This window comes from Pelobates fuscus, chromosome 9 (assembly GCF_036172605.1).
Source record: "Pelobates fuscus isolate aPelFus1 chromosome 9, aPelFus1.pri, whole genome shotgun sequence".
In the NCBI taxonomy this organism is placed as follows: domain Eukaryota; kingdom Metazoa; phylum Chordata; class Amphibia; order Anura; family Pelobatidae; genus Pelobates; species Pelobates fuscus.
This window is the reverse complement of record NC_086325.1, coordinates 73,005,194-73,021,754: the sequence shown is the minus strand read 5'-3', so window position 1 is coordinate 73,021,754 and position 16,561 is coordinate 73,005,194.

The window sequence follows — 16,561 nt, the reverse complement described above, 5'->3', positions numbered from 1 at the left end:
ATTGATTCCTTCAAAAGTTACTCCAAGCACTATGACAAGTGCAGTGATTTGAAGTGGTCATAATGCCTGCAGTCTGTATTTGAAGCATTTCATTATGAAACGCTGTACATTCAGAGATGAACCACTCTGCTGCCGTAAGTCTAACTACACTTCCTGCAGCGGCAGCTGGATGTCAGGGGTCGGCACGAAACTAGAATTCCGCGCTGACAAATGAATTGACAATTTGATTTTGTTGCACAGAATTACAATCATCAGTTGAGAACGGTAAGTTGATGCTCTCAGCCAATGAATTGTGACTGCAGAGGCTTCTGGCCTCTGCGGCTCTGTGTACTAAATAAACCCCACCTATGTTCAAGAAGGAAAATTTGGAAATTCAGGGCCCCAATATAATTCTGAAATTTTGCTGTCCTTTTTGGTCAGTTACACGGAGCTCAATTCACACACACACTTTATCATTTCTGTTCCCTTACTAATTATTCAAACAAACTAAAATGTGATTGGATACAGCAAGCTCTGTATTTACTATGTATTAGACAGCAAAGATACAGCCAAGTCTATAGGCAAAACATTTGTTTACAAAATAAATAAATAATTCTTCAATAAATATACATATAAATGTAATCCTGTGAGATGCACCTGCTTAGTATCTGGGAAGGTTCTGGCCATACCACAATCTGATGGAGAAATCTCTTCTTAGATGCCATATGTTTAAAGGTCTTTCCTAACCTTGTAAATATACAGATTGTTCCATGTAAGGGACGAGGGAAACACTGCTTTAAATAACTTATTCAAAATCTGATGATTTACAGCTCTGTCTCGCATCTGATGCATAGAGAAAAGTCATTCTGCAGAGTACATTCAAATAATTTGTATAATGTGTGTGGCGGTTAAGTCCTGAATAATGAGCATGGCATAGCTCATAATTGAATAATAATTCATAGGCATCTTCTACATCCATAAATAAATCAATATCCGTGCTATTTGGAAGTCTCCTATTACAGAGCTTGCAGTACTGAAGCTTTAGATTCAACAGGCGTCTTTATTATGCAGGATTATGTGATATACAAATCCATTCAATTAGGATTTATAGTACTCCTCTTAGGTATTTCAAAAAAGAGTTTTAATTATTTTAATTTAAATGTTTTTACACATTTTTTTTAACAGTTCCAACAATGTGAACTACTATTGTTGTGATGCAAGGCAGTCCCCGCAGTGATTGTCCAAGCTTCTGCTAAAAGACAAGAAGTGGACCTACAGTGCATCAGCCAAATGAGGCAGCAAATTTGTCGAGCAGTTGAATATCTCATCTAACAGTCCATCCTTGTCTAAGTCATTCTTGATAAATCTCAAAAAAAATATCAGTTGTACATAGAAGTGTTCAATTTCATAAAGCATTTCTTGTCAATAAGATCGAACAGTTGGACCACCCAGAACAGGAGTGTGCAGCCCATTAAGCTCCCTGACTTTGTTTAACTGCAACGTTCTAAGTGGATAGCTGGGTGGCTGTCATTCGTATGTGCAAACACGTGGCGGCGGCCATCTTTAGCCATGAACACATACAGCTTTGTTTGGTCGTTGAGTGCATGGAACTAGAATCGGACACTCGATGGTGCAAACACCACTGGGACTTCCATCTCTTCATAGGTTCGACTTGATTCGCTTGAAAAGAGCGGCGTTTGGTGGAAACACACTCCTGAACAAGAGACACAGACTAAGTATACATATGAACTGATAACATTCGTAGTTCTGTTATATTGATACCTACCTAACTAAACCAACCGCAAGCCCTGATTCTCTGAAACTGTTTTGGGCATGGGACCATGTGTGCAGTCGGTCAAACTATGACTTCCAGGAAATTCCTGAACGCCTGAACTGATCTGGGTGATTTTTGGATATACCCAGATGGGGGCTATCAGAGGTTGTAACTTGTGTAGGGGTTTTGTGTTTTTAAATGTATTTTGGGGTTTTTGTTAAAATTTATGTTTTCTGTGCCTGGAGATAATTGAGTTTACTACAGTGGATGACTCCATTATCTCCCAGGCACAGGGAAGGGATTATCTTATTATGCCTGGGAGTGTCCTGGATCTGAGAGTCAATGTAATTGTGTATTTGTTTCTACTGTGGTTTACTCCCAGGTCCAGTGGGGAGTGCCCCTTGCATGGGGACCTGCATATAAGGCCAGTTGTGGCTGCCATTAAACAAATTCCTGCTTACCCTCAACATAGAGTCTCATCTCATGTGTGAGGGGGAATGACTGTATCACTCTGGGGATTGCTATATCACTATACTCCTCTGGGTTATTATCACTTGCTCTTGTAAGAGCAGCCTGCCACACTCTCTGGAGTAGTTAAGGTCTGCCCACTGGAAGCTGGATCCTGGTCTTGGGTCCAGGGTGGGTGTAGGGCGGCGAGACCCCAGCCAAGCTGTAACACTGGAAGTGGGGACTACGGTGCTGGTGGTGTCTGATTGGCGGAGGCACCCAGTCGGGGGACCAGACAGCCTCCCCCAGCGGCAGTATGAAGTAAAGGGAGAAGAGACAACCCGTCTCTCTCCTCAGTAGCAGCCAGAGTTACAGGAAGGGGAGATTTTTGGTCCCTCTCCCCAACAGCAGCGAGAATTACTGGGAGTGGAGACAACTGGTTAAAAATAGTAATTTATTGATACAGAAGTAGATAAAAAATATATATTAATAGCACAATAACAAGTGCTCAAATTATATAAGACAGGAACCCATAGGTATAGCAGCTCACTAATACATAATGCTGAACTGGGCAAATAAGGTGCAGATAGTAAAAGTGCAAAGTGCAGTGCAAGTATAAGGTACAAAATACTAGTACCAAAAATGCACCAAGTCCATAATATATAGCCCAAGAAAAAAAAGAAAAATAATCAGCATATATAAACAATAAAACCGCTGATACCACGATGCAGGGTCCCAAAGGGTCGTCAATGTTTCAATGCTCAACGCGTTTCGTCGTCAGACTTCCTCAGGAGCTTCTTCCATCTTCCTCCATCTTCTTTCTTTTAAGCCAGCCGGTCCGTCTGTCCACTTCCGTGATTGGGCGTGCGTCCATACGTCACCACGCACAACGTCATACGTCATGACGCCTGCGTGGCTAATATGCGCACGCGCAACCACGGAGAAACGCAAATAAACTTTATTGCTCATGTACACGGTGGCATAAAGAGCGAACTACAAAAGAGAACGCTCTATTAATATGCAGACCGGATTTACAAATCTGCCTACCCCCCCTTCTAACCCCTATACAAAGGAATGCTAAGTATAAAGGGGGAAATATAAATTAGACAGGTACCAGACTAAAAAAGGGGAAGAAAATACATATAATATGTATCGAAAAAATTATAAATATAAATATAAAAATATAAAAATAGAAAATAATTGAGTAGTGGAGAATAATGATAAAAAATATATATATAGAAAATAAAAATAAAATATAAAAACTATGAGTCCATTTATATTCCCAGATAACCATAGAAATAGTATACAGAGACCTTACAGTATTGAATTGTCTATCCAGTATTGTCAATGTGGATATGCATAAATGGATAACATATCAGGATATAAACGGGTACAAAAGACAATATCCAAATATTAGTAGAGATAAATAAAAAACCATAGATATATATACATATACAGGAAATAATGTAATGTTGAAAGCATATCAATTTGACTGAAGGGTAAAAGTCATATAAACATAACTGATTACATTACAAGAAAAAATTATTATTATATCATTTGATATCCAACATGTGTTCAAAAGCGTATATAGAAGGCATATATAAATATAATAAATAAATATGAAACGTATATAAAAACGTATATAAAAAAAGAGGAGTCGAATAAAAAAAGAGGTCAAATATAAAATATCATATAATTAATCAAATAAAAGCTAGTATGTCCAAATCAGTATTTAATCCTGAAGGAACAGAGGATTTCATTTTATAAATCCACTCTGTTTCCCTCATGGCTAGCCGCTTTTCGGTGTCGCCACCTCTCCAATGAGGTAAAACTAGATCTATCCCAATACAGATAAAATCCTTAAAATCGAAATCTTTACATTTATTGCAATGTCTAGGTACACTATGTTTCTCATTTTTATTTTTAATTCCATTGAAGTGTTCGAGTAATCTGATGTGCAGTTTTCTAATTGTCCGTCCAATATATTGGACCCCACATTTGCATTGTAACAGGTATACCACAAACTTACTATTGCAATTAATAAAATGTTTTATTTTAAAAGTTTTTTTAGTTACCATACTAGAAAATTCTGTGATCTTATTCCTCTGAAATTTACATGTGCTACATCTACCACATTTAAAAAAACCTTTTGGCCTTTCTATTAAAAAGTTTGATTTCTCACTCGCGACAATCTGTTTAGGTAAAATGCTGGGAGCTAAAATATTCCTCAAGTTATTGGGTCTTTTGTAGATCACTTTCGGATTTTTGGGTAAAACCTTTTTTAAAAACTTGTCCTGTAGCAAGATAGGCCAATTCTTCCTAGTAGACTTCTCTATTAGGTTGGCTTTATTGCTAAATTTCGTCAAAAAGGCAAACTCAGACTGATTCCCAGCATTCCTCTTAACCCCTTTATTATTCGATAAAATATCCTTCCTCTGATAACCTTCTACTTGTTTTTGTGTGTTAGTTAGGAGTTGTTTTGGATAATTTCTGTTTAAAAACTTTTTATTAAGGACTTGGACTTGTTGTTTAAAATCCTCTTTCTCAGTGCAATTCCTATATAATCTCAGATGCTGTCCTTTGGGGATATTTGTCAGCCATTTTCGATGATGGCAACTAGAAAAATCAATAAAACCATTACCATCTGTCGGTTTAAAAAAAGTTCTACTAAAAATTATTTTCTCTTTAATAAAAAGGGTAAGGTCTAAAAAATTGATACACGTATCGTGGATTTCTTCCGTGAACCTCAGTCCATATGTGTTAGAATTAATATAAGTTAAAAACTCAGTTAAAAGACTTCTGCCACCTTTCCAGATAATTAAAACGTCATCTATGTATCTTCTCCATTGCACCAGGTTCACACCAAATGGATTATTCTGCCAAATATGATTCTGCTCCCAATCGGCAACAAAAATATTGGCATAACTTGGTGCGAACCTGGTGCCCATCGCTGTTCCACATGTTTGAAGGTAATATAACCCTTCAAACCAGAAATAGTTGTGGAACAGGATGTATCTGATAAGGTCTAAGATAAACGTAGCTTGTCCCCAATTCATATCTGGATCATACCTCAGGATATTCTGTACAGCTTCAATACCTTTTTCGTGGTCGATCACGGTATATAAAGAGGTGACATCAACAGTTACCCAAAGGTATTCATCTTTCCATTCAAGACCTTCCAATTCCTTGATGATCTGGACAGAGTCTTTAGTATATGATTTAGCTAAAACCACATATTTCTGTAAAAAGAAATCGATATACTGTGAGATGTTACTCGTTAGGGTGATGAGTGAGTTTGAGAAACTCTCTAAAAACAGAGGTAAAGATAACTTAACAAGGAAAGAAAAACAAGCCTTGAAAGAATTAAAAGAAAATAAGGATATAGTAATCAGACAGGCTGATAAGGGTGGCAGTATTGTTATCCTCAATAGAGTTGACTATTTGAAAGAATCTCTGAGGATATTAAGTGATTCAGATACCTATAAGATTCTTAAGAATAATCCCACAGGTATATTTAAAGAGGAATTACATGGTATTTTATCGACTGGTTTGAATAATGAGATTATAAATAAGGATGAATTTAATTACTTATTTATTAATTCACCTAAAACAGCTGTCTTTTATTACTTACCTAAAGTACATAAATGTCTGGAATCCCCACCGGGAAGACCCATTATCAGTGGGATCGGGTCCCTAACGAGTAACATCTCACAGTATATCGATTTATTTTTACAGAAATATGTGGTTTTAGCTAAATCATATACTAAAGACTCTGTCCAGATCATCAAGGAATTGGAAGGTCTTGAATGGAAAGATTAATACCTTTGGGTAACTGTTGATGTCACCTCTTTATATACCGTGATCGACCACGAAAAAGGTATTGAAGCTGTACAGAATATCCTGAGGTATGATCCAGATATGAATTGGGGACAAGCTACGTTTATCTTAGACCTTATCAGATACATCCTGTTCCACAACTATTTCTGGTTTGAAGGGTTATATTACCTTCAAACATGTGGAACAGCGATGGGCACCAGGTTCGCACCAAGTTATGCCAATATTTTTGTTGCCGATTGGGAGCAGAATCATATTTGGCAGAATAATCCATTTGGTGCGAACCTGGTGCAATGGAGAAGATACATAGATGACGTTTTAATTATCTGGAAAGGTGGCAGAAGTCTTTTAACTGAGTTTTTAACTTATATTAATTCTAACACATATGGACTGAGGTTCACGGAAGAAATCCACGATACGTGTATCAATTTTTTAGACCTTACCCTTTTTATTAAAGAGAAAATAATTTTTAGTAGAACTTTTTTTAAACCGACAGATGGTAATGGTTTTATTGATTTTTCTAGTTGCCATCATCGAAAATGGCTGACAAATATCCCCAAAGGACAGCATCTGAGATTATATAGGAATTGCACTGAGAAAGAGGATTTTAAACAACAAGTCCAAGTCCTTAATAAAAAGTTTTTAAACAGAAATTATCCAAAACAACTCCTAACTAACACACAAAAACAAGTAGAAGGTTATCAGAGGAAGGATATTTTATCGAATAATAAAGGGGTTAAGAGGAATGCTGGGAATCAGTCTGAGTTTGCCTTTTTGACGAAATTTAGCAATAAAGCCAACCTAATAGAGAAGTCTATTAGGAAGAATTGGCCTATCTTGCTACAGGACAAGTTTTTAAAAAAGGTTTTACCCAAAAATCCGAAAGTGATCTACAAAAGACCCAATAACTTGAGGAATATTTTAGCTCCCAGCATTTTACCTAAACAGATTGTCGCGAGTGAGAAATCAAACTTTTTAATAGAAAGGCCAAAAGGTTTTTTTAAATGTGGTAGATGTAGCACATGTAAATTTCAGAGGAATAAGATCACAGAATTGTCTAGTATTGTAACTAAAAAAACTTTTAAAATAAAACATTTTATTAATTGCAATAGTAAGTTTGTGGTATACCTGTTACAATGCAAATGTGGGGTCCAATATATTGGACGGACAATTAGAAAACTGCACATCAGATTACTCGAACACTTCAATGGAATTAAAAATAAAAATGAGAAACATAGTGTACCTAGACATTGCAATAAATGTAAAGATTTCGATTTTAAGGATTTTATCTGTATTGGGATAGATCTAGTTTTACCTCATTGGAGAGGTGGCGACACCGAAAAGCGGCTAGCCATGAGGGAAACAGAGTGGATTTATAAAATGAAATCCTCTGTTCCTTCAGGATTAAATACTGATTTGGACATACTAGCTTTTATTTGATCAATTATATGATATTTTATATTTGACCTCTTTTTTTATTCGACTCCTCTTTTTTTATATACGTTTTTTATATACGTTTCATATTTATTTATTATATTTATATATGCCTTCTATATACGCTTTTGAACACATGTTGGATATCAAATGATATAATAATAATTTTTTCTTGTAATGTAATCAGTTATGTTTATATGACTTTTACCCTTCAGTCAAATTGATATGCTTTCAACATTACATTATTTCCTGTATATGTATATATATCTATGGTTTTTTATTTATCTCTACTAATATTTGGATATTGTCTTTTGTACCCGTTTATATCCTGATATGTTATCCATTTATGCATATCCACATTGACAATACTGGATAGACAATTCAATACTGTAAGGTCTCTGTATACTATTTCTATGGTTATCTGGGAATATAAATGGACTCATAGTTTTTATATTTTATTTTTATTTTCTATATATATATTTTTTATCATTATTCTCCACTACTCAATTATTTTCTATTTTTATATTTTTATATTTATATTTATAATTTTTTCGATACATATTATATGTATTTTCTTCCCCTTTTTTAGTCTGGTACCTGTCTAATTTATATTTCCCCCTTTATACTTAGCATTCCTTTGTATAGGGGTTAGAAGGGGGGGTAGGCAGATTTGTAAATCCGGTCTGCATATTAATAGAGCGTTCTCTTTTGTAGTTCGCTCTTTATGCCACCGTGTACATGAGCAATAAAGTTTATTTGCGTTTCTCCGTGGTTGCGCGTGCGCATATTAGCCACGCAGGCGTCATGACGTATGACGTTGTGCGTGGTGACGTATGGACGCACGCCCAATCACGGAAGTGGACAGACGGACCGGCTGGCTTAAAAGAAAGAAGATGGAGGAAGATGGAAGAAGCTCCTGAGGAAGTCTGACGACGAAACGCGTTGAGCATTGAAACATTGACGACCCTTTGGGACCCTGCATCGTGGTATCAGCGGTTTTATTGTTTATATATGCTGATTATTTTTCTTTTTTTTCTTGGGCTATATATTATGGACTTGGTGCATTTTTGGTACTAGTATTTTGTACCTTATACTTGCACTGCACTTTGCACTTTTACTATCTGCACCTTATTTGCCCAGTTCAGCATTATGTATTAGTGAGCTGCTATACCTATGGGTTCCTGTCTTATATAATTTGAGCACTTGTTATTGTGCTATTAATATATATTTTTTATCTACTTCTGTATCAATAAATTACTATTTTTAACCAGTATATTTATTATATGGTTCTTTTCCCCCACATATACCTATTTAGTGACTGTGGCGCCCTGTTAATCTGTATACATATTTTTCTCGTTATTGGATTTGGAGTGTCCAATCTACAGAGGCTAGCCTGCACTTGGTTTACATTGAATTTCCTTTCCCACTCACCCACCTTTTCTCTCTTTGAGTGGAGACAACTGGTCTCACTCCCCAGCAGCAGTATGAGGTAAAGGGAGAAGAGACAACCGGTCTCTCTCCTCAGCGGCAGATTAAGTTACAGGGAGAGGAGGTTTTCAGTTCTTCTCCCCAACAGCAGCAGGAGTTACAGGGCGTAGAGACAGTCAGTCTCATTCCCCAGCGGCAGTGTATCATAAAGGGAGAAGAGACAACGGCCTCGCTCCCCAGCAGCAGACAGAGTTTACAGAGAGAGGAGATTTTCGGTCCCTCTCCCCAGCAGCAAGCACATGGGAGTGGAGATGGTCGGTCTCCCTACACAGCACCAGGCAGCGTCCAAGGGAGGGGACAGTCAGTCTCACTCCCCAGCAGCAGATTGTGTTACCGGGAGTGGAGACAATCGGTCCTCCTCTCCAGCGGTAGAGTGCAACCCCAGCGGAAGAGCTGGCGTCAGGGCAGAGCACCACTGGTCTCTGCCCACCAGTCCCGGAGGTTTTTGGCACAGGAGTTTTGATGGAGCCATGGTCCCCACATCTATAACACAGGGATGCTGGGCGGTCGACCCAGATCCACCATAACCCAGCCAAGGGGAAGATAGTTGCTTAATCCCCCCAACATTCATACCATAACCACCCGACGAACACCAACCCAGACCGAAGTATGGGGTCTGGTTAGTCTCCCCAGGAGGGGGAAAATGTGACGAACGCTCCCTACCCTGGACGTTTGCCACAAACTCCTGGAGGAGTGTGGAAACTAGCCTCCTGCCCACTGACTATGGGCCAGATACTTTGTGCCGAAATTAATACTTTGCCTTCTATTCCTAAGACATTTTCTTGGTTTATTTTTAGGGTTCCTATATATGTGGGGTATATGTTTAATAGTTTATGTTTTATCATCTGTAACTCTAGTGCCTGCTGGAGAAACTTTGGGGATTGAGGCCTACTACAGAGCAGCTCTGTGCATGGCAGGCGGCCGATGCCTTGCACATCAGAAAACCAGCCTGCATTACAGTCCAAATTTTCCCATTTTTGAACTGCAGTGGTTATTCTGGTCCACCCCAGGGCAGCCCTATACTCACGCTTCTGCAGATTTCATCGTGGCTAAGATTGTCTGCCCATCCAAACTTACAAGATCCCTGGGCCGGTATTCTCAGAACTTGGAGTCAGTTGACAAGCAGACTTACAGCTGTTTAACCCCTTAAGGACCAAACTTCTGGAATAAAAGGGAATCATGACATGTCACACATGTCACGTGTCCTTAAGGGGTTAAAGCTAGGGCAGATGTCTTCCTTAAGTCGCTTTATCTACCTAGTTGCCAATTTGTCGAGTTTACATACTATGTTGACCTACCAAGTTAACGCTTTAGTTGCTCCAATGGAGATATATATATTTACGTTTGTTTAAGCTATTTCTGTTTTGCGTCATATATTCTTGTAAATCTTTAAAATCTCTCTCCGAACACAAGTTAACAATAACATCAATTGTTTGTTTATTTTACTTCGATCTTGCTTCTGAGAATTATTATTTGTCAGTCTCTTTAATGAAAACGAGACATATGTATACACTACTTTTTGCTATACGTTATAGTGACATGTTGATGAGATATATACTACTTTCATTGGAATGTACTGTTCTTTATGTCACAATAATAAATGTAATTTAAAAAAAATTGCATTTCTTGTCAATGCTTTATTAAGATTTTTTTGGGGAAAATGTGGATTATTTTGTAGATAGTTGATCATATATTAAATCATGTTATATTTTTATATTATGTGTGTTCTGAAGGTTACAGAGGTTTAATACTGACACAGGCAATCTTGTTTTGGGAAGTCGTTAACTCATTACTTATGTTTACTGTAAAAGTATGAACTACAATTCTGAATTACTTTACTATTTTTTTTTTTAATTCTTTATTTGTCTTATTGGTTTTCAAACATCATAAAAGAACATACGATAAAAGTAATAAGAATATAGAGTTGGGTACAGTAGGGTGATAGAGGCTCTCCATACACATCACTCGTGTTTACAGCAGTATTCACCATTACATTAGGTGAGCGATTGCTTTCCTCATTCAAGTTGCACTAGTGGCCCAGGTATAGTGTTGTGTGGCCGTTCCTATACAATATAGTTATCATTCTTGTGTGGGAGTGCTTGTTGTGTTTAGCCGATTTGGCTGTTCTCCCTTTCCATCCAATCATGAGTGTGGGGACTTGATAGCAGCTGTGCATAGGGCTTGGGCACGTTGTAGTCGTGAGTCCTAGTGTGGAGTCCCTGAGTGCTGTGATCGGTCTAAGGCGGCCTTTGTACTCATGTGGAAGTTCTAGTGTACCATCTCATGATCATGGGTTACGTAGTAAGTGGTGTCCTGCTCTTTTCATTGGGCAGTTATCGGTCTGTGTTTTTTTTGTGTTTGTGTTAATTTTATTTTAACAGTTGCGATGCATATTATGGATTTTTATTTGGCCTTTTTTGAGGCTGAAGAAAGAAAATAAAAGAAGGAAGAAGACATTAAATGGTAAGTATGAAATTGTATTTTACAGGGTTAGTTTATTGCCCCCCCACCTTATTATTATTAGGGTGAGGGTGGTAGGTAGGGTATTTTTTATTGGGGGGGAGTGACAATGGGCTTGGGGCCCCTAGTCACTTTATTATTTGTGGTCCCCCCCGCCGGTCATGCGGGGGACATTAGGTCCCCCCTATTATTTATTTAGGGTCATCACTAGTGATGTCACGAACATAAAATTTTCGGTTCGCGAACGGCGAACGCGAACTTCCGCAAATGTTCGCGAACGGGCGAACCGGGCGAACCGCCATAGACTTCAATGGGCAGGCGATTTTTAAAACCCACAGGGACTCTTTCTGGCCACAATAGTGATGGAAAAGTTGTTTCGAGGGGACTAACACCTGGACTGTGGCATGCCGGAGGGGGATCCATGGCAAAACTCCCATGGAAAATTACATAGTTGATGCAGAGTCTGGTTTTAATCCATAAAGGGCATAAATCACCTAACATTCCTAAATTGTTTGGAATAACGTGCTTTAAAACATCAGGTATGATGTTGTATCGATTAGGTAGTGTAAGGGTTACGCCCGCTTCACAGTGACAGATCAAACTCCCCATTTAACGCACCGCAAACAACCGCAAACAGTCCATTTGCACAACCGCAAACTCCACATTTGCACATGTTTTAGTGCAAACTAGTCTAACTACTAATATAGTTGAAACATGCTACTTTTATTCATGCCAGACAACCATGCAGGCCAGACTAACAAACATGCCAGGGCCAATCATAGTTAACCACCTCAGATAGTAACATGGCTCCCTCTATATACAGAATAACATGGCTCCCTCTATATACAGAGTAACATGGCTCCCCTCTATATACAGTGTAAACATGGCTCCTCTCTATATACAGAGTAGCATGGCTCCCCTCTACATACAGTGTGAACATGGCTCCTCTCTATATACAGAGTAACATGGCTCCCCTCTATACAGGGTCGTACCTGGAGCATTTGGCACCCGGGGCGGATCCTTTTTTTGGCACCACCCTCCCCAACTTTGAAATGTAAAAAACAACTGCAATTGTTTTTAAATGTATGTGTATGCAGTGTGTGTATAGTGTATGAAGTGTATGCAGTGTGTTTATAGTGTGTGCAGTGTGTGTAAAGAGTGTGCAGTGTGTGCATAGTGTATGCAGTGTGTGCATAGTGTATGCAGTGTGTGTATAGTGTGCATGTAGTGTGTATAGTGTGTGCAGTGTGTGTAGTGTGTGTATATTGTGTGCAGTGTGTATGCAGTGTGTGTAGTGTGTGTGTGTATAGTGTGTGCATAGTGTATGCAGTGTGTGCATAGTGTGTACAGTGTGTACAGTGTGCAGGGCCGGATTAACATAGGGGCTGATGGAGCTGCAGCTCCAGGCCCAGGCCCATGGAATAGGCCCTTTTTTTTTTTTTTTTTTACACACACTACTCTTAGGTTTGCCACCTGACTGGCATTTGAGGCTGCCTGGCCGTGCCAGTATTGCAGTAATACCGGCAATACAAATGCAGGTATTTTTCTCAGAATAAATGGAGATTACTCTGCAATACCAGCACCGGCCAGTAGGGGGTCACTGTGTGTGGAGAGAGGCAGGGATAGGAAGTTACAGCATATCCCTGCCTCTCTCTACTACTTACTGATCCGTGAGGGAGCAGCAACACAGAGTCCAGACAGCAGCTCTACAGCTCAGGTAAGAGAGGGATGGGGGGAAAGGCAGCAGGGACACATGGGGACACTGATACACTATGGGACACTGAGACACACTAGGAGACCTGGAAACACTGAGACACTTGGGGACACTGGAAAACATGGGGACACCGAGACACTAGGGGACACATGGGGATGCTGTGAAACATAGGGACATTGGGAGACACTGAGACATTGGGACACGGAGACACTATGTCCCCATTTCTCCCAAGTGTCCCCATGTCCCCATCCAGTGTCCCATGTCTCTCAGTGTGCCTAGTGTCCCAGTGTCCCTTTATGTTCCAGTGTCCCCATGTCTATGTCCACAACTGTCCCCATGTCTCCCAGTGCCCCCAAGTGTCTGTCTCCCAGCCAGTGTCCCCCTATTCTCCCAGTGTCCCATAGTCTCCCAGTGTCCCTAGTGTCTTAGTGTCCCTAAATGTTTCAGTGTCCCCATGTCTCCCAGTGTCTGTGTCCCTAGTGTCTCAGTGTGCCTAGTGTCCCCATGTCTCCCAGTGTCCCTATATGTCCCAGTGTCCCCAGTGTCCCCATGTCTCCCAGTGTCCCCTAGTCTCCCAGTGTCCCCTAGTCTCCCAGTGTCCCCTAGTCTCCCAGTGTCCCCTAGTCTCCCAGTGTCCCCTAGTCTCCCAGTGCCCCCTAGTCTCCCAGTGTCTGTGTTCCCATGTCTCTGTGTCCCTAGTTTCTTAGTGTCCCCAAATGTTTCAGTGTCCCCATGTCTCCCAGTGTCTGTGTCCCTAGTGTCTCAGTGTCCCCATTTCTCCCAGTTTCCCTAAATGTTTCAGTGTCCCCATGTCTCAGTGTCCCCATGTGTCTCAGTGTCCCCATGTGTCTCAGTGTCCCCAGTATCCTAGTGACATGGGGACACACTGAGACATTGGGATACTGGGAGAAATGGGGACACTGAGAGACTAGGGGACTGGGCGACATGGGGACACTGACACTGTTATACATAGGGACACTGTGACACTGGGTGACTTGCGAGACAGACACTGGGAGCAATCCATCTATACAGCAGAATCAAACTGAGTAGTTTTTGGTGATTTTACAGATTTTCTCTGATGTCACTCCTTGTGATTAAACAAATGATTAAGACTGGTATTTTTTTCCAAGAAAGGTGGCAACCCTAACTACTCTTCACATACTCTTGCTTAAAGGAGCACTATAGGGTCTGATACCGGAGAAACTGACGGAAGCCAAGCACAGAAAAGTGGACACAGGTTTCTTCAGGAAGGAAGAGATTCTTTATTCGATTCACCGACCTGGACTCAGAGGGACTAATGTCACCAAAAAACAGCAAAGTCTGAGTCCTGATCATACAGTGTAGGTCCCTTATATAGGCATGTAGCTCCTCCCATGATCAGTTCAACCTACACATACTCTTATCTAATCAACTGAATAGAGACTAAATTCCTGTTTGACCACATGGCTTGCCCAGCACAATGGAGGAGGGGAAATACTTGTATATCCTGTATCCCTACACATGCTCCTTACACTATTGATTGTATCTTAGCTACGTGCAACCAACCAACCGATACATCAACATATGCAAGTGCACATAACATGTGGCAATCTTGTCCTAGTAAATTTATTTTTACTGAGATTCCACCACATTCCCCCCTTTGATGCTTCTGATATTTCACAATTCCAGATGCATCACTTAACCATAGTTTGCTTACACCTCAAGTTGCCATGAACCAGACCAGACTTTGCGACTCCCTAAAGATAAGAATCCCTCAACATTCCTCTTCCTGTACTAATTCTCCCTGATTTAGAGCCTCATACCTATATATAGCCATTATCTGTGCAGCAGCCTTTCTCTCTGCTATATTCTCTATAATGCTCTGCACAGACCTAACTACCAAAGGAATCAGACATGGTAGGAGAAGGCACAGCATCAAAATTAGCATGACTCCACCTACCAATGCCTTAAGTCCTCCAAACTGCTCATACCAATTACCAAACCAACTACTTGGATTATACCCTTTCCATACCTGGGTAGGCACATGCGCTAGTTTAACCATATGGCTAGTAAGCTCAGCTATTGCTTGCCCTTCATCATCTATTTGAAGACAACAATTGCTTAGGTTAAACTTCCCACATACACCCCCCTCTACTGCCAATAGGTAATCCAAGGCTAATCTATTTTGGTAAACGGCTGTCCTCATCCTAGTATTATGTTTCGCTAGGAGATTGAGCGCTTGCAATGTTTCATTGGTAATTATCTCAACCACTGCCTGTAACCTTATAATACGGTTGAGCATATATATTGGGGTTCTATATCCAAAAGTACCATCCTCTGCCCACGTAGCTGGCCCATAATAATCTATAATACGCTGGGGAGGCCACTCATTATCTTCCCAGGTACCTATCTCTAGGGGTCCCCTTTTCTTTCTATGATTCACATCATATACCTTAACTCCCAAAGTCTCTCCTGTTTCAATAGGCAACAAGAAGAAGGATGGTTTGAGCATACCTAACACACATGCCCCTTCCCAGTCCTGTGGTAACTCCGAATAGGCTTTCTTACCACAGATCCAATACAAATTTGCTGGGGATTTCCAACTCGATGTAGCAGATAGGTCAAACCACACATCCTTTAAATTGGTATAACTTGCAAACGGGTTAGGTGGTTCTGAGACATTTGAAGCTGACCACCAAGTTGTATTCTTTGTATTATCATCATAAGCTTTTTGCCCTAGACAAGTCAATTCTCCTACAGATGTATTAAACATTATTCCTTTCCTTGCTATGCAAACATAACCTATAATGGAGGTCTTTAATCGCCACTCAGATTTACCTCTAACACTCATTTGATAATCGGCTTGAGAAGATGTTATCTGTTCAATTGTCTCAGAACCGGAATACATTACCTCCTTTGCTTCCCAGCGCCATTGGTCTCCCATATTAGTACCTGTACACACATAGCAGTTGGTTACATTAAGACTACCAGCAATACTCTCGGCTAGATCAATAAACAAGTTCTTAGCATTATGGGGGATCTTATTCTCTACACTCATCTCCTCGTAGAAAGAATGGAAAACCTGATGAGTCTGGGCTGCCACAGTATCGGTCTCTATCCCTATAAATAATATTGTCCCAGGATCCAAACCTGTCCCATATATCTGGAACCCAAATAAGTTTCCGAACCTATCTATAAACTGTTCAGGATTATTAATAAGTATATGGACTGGGTTACACTCCATAGACTTACAATATGGTTTGGTAGGCAACTTAGTAACAATCATATCCTTATCTACTGTCTGTCCCCAAGTTGCCCACCCTACACAAGACCAATATGGACAATAATTATAATTCTTTTTTGGGCATTTTGGATCTATATACTTGTTCTTACTACTGGGGCAAATATACTTATCATTAGACCCATACGTTCTTTCCCATTTAAGATCCCCG